We start from the raw sequence: 6,344 nt of genomic DNA on the forward strand, positions 1-6,344 counted from the left end.
GGATACAGGGATCTGGGAAGCAGCAGACATAAACTGGTTTTGAGCTTGTCCTTGGGAACACACAGTCTGGCTGGAACCGCTGTCCCTGCTCCAGACTAGGGGAGAACTACAGACCTGGGGTTCTTCTGCAGTGCCCCCCCCCCCAATTCCTCCTGCCCACCCAGCCTCCTACATGCAGCCCTACAGAAGGCGAATCAAGAGCACCCTGTCCTTAGTGCTGTCTTCAATGAAACTGTGAGGAAAGCCACACCAAGGGCTGGGGACAGGGCCTGGTCCAGAGCCAAGCACTGGTTTGTTCTTGGCTCTGCCCTCAAGGTGCTAAGGTTACTAGCATGAACCAAGAAATACACATCCATGCTCAAAACAAAACCAAAATCTGAAATCTCTAGAATGAGGTCCCTGGTCCCAGCAGTTCATCGGCTAATATTTGTGAAAGCCTTATCAACTACTTGGCACTGGGAGCTAAGGGACAGGCCATGTGATAAGTGAGCAGTGGGTGTTGATGTGTTGGAGGTGTGGGGCCTGGTGATACTAGGTGAGCAGTATGTGTTGTGGAAGCAGAGAGGCCACACAGGGCCAAATGCTGAGTGGATAGACAAGTGAACAACCATTAGAGTCGAGTGTAACAGAAGCTAGGGCCCCACTAGCTCCAGAAAGAAGGACTCAGCCGCTAGCTCTCTGTGGTAGGAGTCAAGTGAGGCTGCACAGAAGACGAAACCCCAAAGATGAGCTCTGATGAGTAGCAGTCCACCGTGTCGAGGCAGAAAGGAAGGCATTCCAAACAGAGGGATCAGTCTACGTGCACCCAAGACCATGTGGCCTGCTAGCACACACAAAGCCACTTCCAGTCATGCCCAATAATCTGGCATGGACAGAGATCATTGTCTCCAAGAGCACATCAGGAGATGGAGCTGGAAGGTGTGGAGCCCTGCAAAGCAAGCTAAGGTGCTTGGACTTTGTACCCAAGCTCACGGGCACCACTCAGCACGTTCAGGGAGGGAATCGGTGTGATCTGATCCTTAGAATGAGTACAAATTAAACATCGATACAGAAGGTAGTTAAGAGAGCAGACCTTAAAAAGTTCTCATTACAAGAGAAAAATGTTTAACTATGTGAGGTGATAGGTGTTAACGAAACTTACTGTGGTAATCCTATATCTCTATCTATCTCTATCTAGCTTTAGCTATATCTGTCTGTCTGTCTGTCTATCTATCATCTATCTATCTATCATCAAATCATTGTGTTGTACACCTTTCCCTTATACAATGTTACACGTCAATTATATCTCAATAAAACTGGGCAACCCCTTCCCCCATCGATACATATAGATACATAAATATGCCTGTGCCCTCCCCTACATACAACTGAGACAGAGATGATAGAACAAAAAGACAGACGTGACCAGTTCCAAAAGAGTCAAAACAACCCTTCCCTCTGTCCTTCCTTTCCTCCCTTAAATAGGAGTTTCTCGCTTACTGTGAGCCAGGCATTGAATTTCATGGGCTTTGGGGTCAGGTATAAAAAAAATGACAAAACCCTCAGGACCTCTCACTCCACTCAAGCTCAGGCTGCCCATACAAATAACAGAAATGCCAGCAGAGGGCCATAGGTACTATGTGATTGGACTATGGTGACCATGGGATTTCATCTGCCCAGCACATATTCTCTCCTCCCCCTCATTCCTGCCCATCCACCGCCTTCTTTGAGTAAATAAAACTGTTTTCTGTGGTGACTGTACCTAGGCAGTGTTGCACGTGACAGGACAACCTCCAAGCCTGAGGAACTGACCCAATCACTGTCGGGTGTGAGGCAGTGAGAACCTTTCCATCGCTGGCTGGAAAGCATCCCAAGGTGGCTGAGAAACAGACACACAGACATGTACCTGGCCAGCTTGCAAAATCCAGCCCACTGCCCCTAGACAGAGCTAGTGCCAACAAAGGAAAAGGACAGAGACGAAACGTAGGAAAAGCCTGCTGTACACCCAGTGCTTGACCAAGGTGATCACTGTCACTGCTGTGAAGAGCCATTTCTTGGGGGTCTAGATTGCTTGTAGGCAGGAGGCAGACGAGCTGTGCCTTACTCCCTCCAAGAGGGACCCGAGGAGGCAGAGGCCAGGGGAAAGCCATGATTCCTGGGGGGTGGGGTGGTGGTAGGGGATGTGCAGGTGACAAGAAGAACTTCTTGGCCCATGGGTAGGAGACAGAAATGCCAAGCAGGACCAATGCAAGGGCCAGGACTCAACAACATCTCTTTCTCTGGCTTTGACTTCCAGCCCACAGAGCCGACAGAAATCAGTGAAGCGGCAGGAGAAGGAGGTTCAAGGAAGTCATGCTATGGCCAGCAAATTCCCAAACTTGTCAATCCTGAAGACGATCCCTAGGCCTCTGAACCTCCCGCAACAGGAACAGGGCTACTAAAGTGACAAGGAGAGCAAATGGGGAATGCTCTCCAAGTCCTTTCTCACAGAGGCCTCTGTGGGGGGTCCCTCCTGGCCAGTCCCTACCATCTACAATCAAAACTCTTCTGACTACTAGGCACTGTGACAGAGGCAAAAATGATGAGCCCTGTGGAGCATCAGTGGAGGGAGAGAGAGGTCTTTTTCTTGGGGGAGGAAGTGTTATTCACTTCATTCATCCAGTGATTTGAAAAGTACTTATTGGAGGGCCTATGCTGTACCAGGCATTCTTCTAGGCAGGAGGTCCCTGTACTCAGGAAGCTGAATTTCTAGTAGGGAAGACAGACAATAAACTCATCAGAAAATTTAAAAGCATTTAAAGGTTGCTACAAATGCCCTCATGGAAATAAACAAGATGGTTTGGTGCCCATTACCTAGAACCACCCCTCCCTCCCCAAAGAAAAAAGTGGCAAAGGTCAGGAATGGCTTCTCTGAAGACAATGATCAGTGGTCAGTCCTGCCAGGAACCAGGGGGAAAACCTGCCCAAACAGGGGTGCTGGAGGGGCAGAAAGGATGCCAGTGTGGCTGGAGCCCAGTGAAAGTGCGGGATGGAGGGACCAGAAGAAGGTGCAGAGGTGGGAAGGAGCCATGATGAAGAGTTTCGTTTTTACTCAAAAGTGCTCTGGGGAACCAAAGAGAGGTCGGAATCAAGGGAGTGCCGTGACCTAATCATATTCAATAATTTCTCGCTGGCTGCTCTCCGTGGAGAATATTGCAAGTGGGCAGGGCACAAAGGAAGGTAGGAAGACCTATTTGGACCCTCTTGCAGTAGTCCAGTCGAATGATGGCAGTGGCTTGGCCAAGACTGGCAGCATGAATTTGGAGAAGAGTGCATGGGTTCATGTGACATTTTGGAAGGAGAACAGTCATTGCTTGCTGATGCATTGAAGGCAGTCGGTAAACAAACTTAAGAAATGAATGATTACTAAAAGAGTATTCCCTTTCAAGTTTGATCATAGAGGTGTTGTGTATGGTGATAGGCAATATGGAAAGCAGGTGTGGTAGGTTTGGAGAAGGGAGAGAAAAACAGTCAGGGGTGTGTGTCAAGAGCTCTTATTCGCACATGTTAAGTGTCTGGAGTCTATTGGTCACCCATAAGGCTGGAGAGGCAGAATTATTGAGACAACAGGACACAGATGGTATTTAAAGTCAGAAGACTGGGCAGGAGCACCTGGGGAGAGTATAGTCAGGGGAAGAAGTTGCAGGGCTATTCCCTGGGACACGCCCACATTTAGAAGTTCAGTGGAATATGACAAGCCAGCAGAAGAGATTGAGAAGGACTGGGTGTTAAAAGGGCTGGCCCCAAACCTGACTTGCAGGGTCCAGCCTCAATGTCCTCACTCAGGCCCTGCTTTCAGCGCTTCTGGCTGCACGTGCATGGGAGTTGGTTTAAAACAGGGAGGCAAGAGGGGATCCCTGGGTGGCTCAGCGGTTTAGCGCCTGCCTTTGGCCCAGGACGTGATCCTGGAGACCCGGGATCGAGTCCCGCATCAGGCTCCCTGCATGGAGCCTGCTTCTCCCTCTGCCTGTGTCTCTGCCTCTCTCCCTCTCCCTCTCCCTCTCTCTCTCTCTCTCTCTCTCTCTCTCTCTCTCATGAATAAATAAATTAAACCTTAAAAAAAAAAAACAGGGAGGCAAGAGACTTTGTGTGCTAGGGTTTAGCTTCTCTTCCTGTTCATTTCTCAGTGGAGCTTTCAAAAGAGATAGGTTTAAGTCCAGAGACATTTCAAGAGTGTTTGGAGCCAGCACTGCTCTTCCATTTCATATGGCCCACTTCCTTCTTCCTATCAGGAGGGAGAAATATGGAAAGAGTGGGAATGTAGTTCAGAAAGCAGGGGAAAAGAGTAGAAAAGAATGGAAGAAGGTAGCGAATGGGGGCACTAATGGGGAGAGGGACAGATCAACTCCACATACAAAAATGAATCAAAACACCAAAAACAGTGATCTACATAAAGAAGTCTATTCCTGTGAATTTCTCATTGGCATAGCTGTAAGAAGGACGCCTGGGGAAAAGAGAATGAAAGCATAACTGTATTTTGGGGTAAGGAAATCATTTCTGTCAGTTCACACTGTCCCCCCAAACTCCCCCAAATGAAAATAATCATGAGATACAAGCCAACAACAACAACAACAAAAAGCAGCCTTGGGCTTTTAGTTAGGAAGAACTGGAAAGGTTTGGATGTGTCCCCGTTATTTAACAAATAATAACAATGATTATTATACTATCTTGAACAAGTACAACACATTGAGCCAACAGTCCTTTGGATCCTCATAAAGTGAAATGTTAAGGAAGACAGATTCTCAGTACGTGCTCTGAGTTTGAATTTCAGAAACTCTAATTAAGGTTCTTAGGAATTTCTTTTATAACAAATACTTTTGCCCCAACCCTGATTAGGAACCAAGAACAAAGGGCTATCTCGACTGATGATTTTCATATACCGTTTCAGATATGTTTGTCCCTGGGGACCAATTCTCCTTTCAGTATATGCTTACAATTTTAACCAATGCCTTTCATTGTCATAATCTTAGGCAGTTTACAGACACGATCTTATAAAAAAATATATACCTATAGATAGGCCACAGGCCATGACTTACTAGCTGTGCTTACCTCATTCAAGTTGCTTTACCTGTTTTGTTTTTTCCTTTATCTTTGGAGTCTTCATCTGTACAAGCAGATAGTTGTAAGGATGAAAAGTGATAATATATGGGAAATGTTTTTCCCAGTGCCTGGCATGCATTCAATGCCCAACACGAGAGACTCCTTATAATGCCATTTCCCTCTGTCTTGAGGATATCCTTATTCAGCTGGGTTTTGAAGGCCCAGTGTCTTTCCTTTCTGGTGTCCAAGGAAGCCTGGCTTTTTCTCTCTAACCAGGAGCAAAGTGTCCATTCAGAGGGAGTCTGATCCTCTGAGTCACATCCCAGGTTACGGCTGGATTTTACTCTAGGCAATTAACTGCCTGATTGTCCAGCCTAAACTCACTTTTCTTACACCCTCATCCAGGTTTCCCTTAGTTCTCCTGACCTTAGAACCTTTTTATAATCCACCTTTTTATTTGTCCTGAGGTCCAAGGACTTTACAAGTCAATACATGAAAACATGCTCTTTTCCGTACTCAAGAAAACTGCCCAGAAGATTTGATAATATTCATGGGTTACGGATGTGTGAATGGCTGATTCTCAGTACTCTTGAGTTGTTGAGCAATTTAAGTTCCCACTCTATATAATAAATGTAAAATGAAATCCCCTTCCATACGGTAAAGTCTTGCTAAAGTCATGATGGCTACCCGTAGGACCTCCTCCCAAACATACACACTATCTTTTTAAAACTATTCTTTAAAACGGAAAAAGAAAATGAAAATGAAAAGCATTGTTCTCACTGAAAGGAAGTCATGCACAGGGTAAACAAAATCGTGATGACGAGAATGTACAAAGGAACTTATGATAAAAAGCAAAGGTTCAAGACCTCACCACTTCTCTACCCCTTGTTGTGATCCCCAGGGTAGAGCATTTTATTTTATTTTTATTTTTATATTTTTTTAGTTCCATTTGTTTTTTTGTTTTTTTCTTATAAATTTATTTTTTTATTGGTGTTCAGTTTGCCAACATATAGAATAACAGCCAGTGCTCATCCCGCCAAGTGCCCACCTCAGTGCCCGTCACCCAGTCACCCCCACCCCCCGCCCACCTCCCCTTCAACCACCCCTAGTTCGTTTCCCAGAGTTAGGAGTCTTTCATGTTCTGTCTCCCTTTCTGATATTCCCCACTCATTTTTCTCCTTTCCCCTTTATTCCCTTTCACTATTTTTTATATTCCCCAAATGAATGAGACCATATAATGTTTGTCCTTCTCCGATTGACTTATTTCATAGAGCATTTTATTAATTCCT

This window comes from Canis aureus, chromosome X, assembly GCF_053574225.1.
Source record: "Canis aureus isolate CA01 chromosome X, VMU_Caureus_v.1.0, whole genome shotgun sequence".
Taxonomy (NCBI): domain Eukaryota; kingdom Metazoa; phylum Chordata; class Mammalia; order Carnivora; family Canidae; genus Canis; species Canis aureus.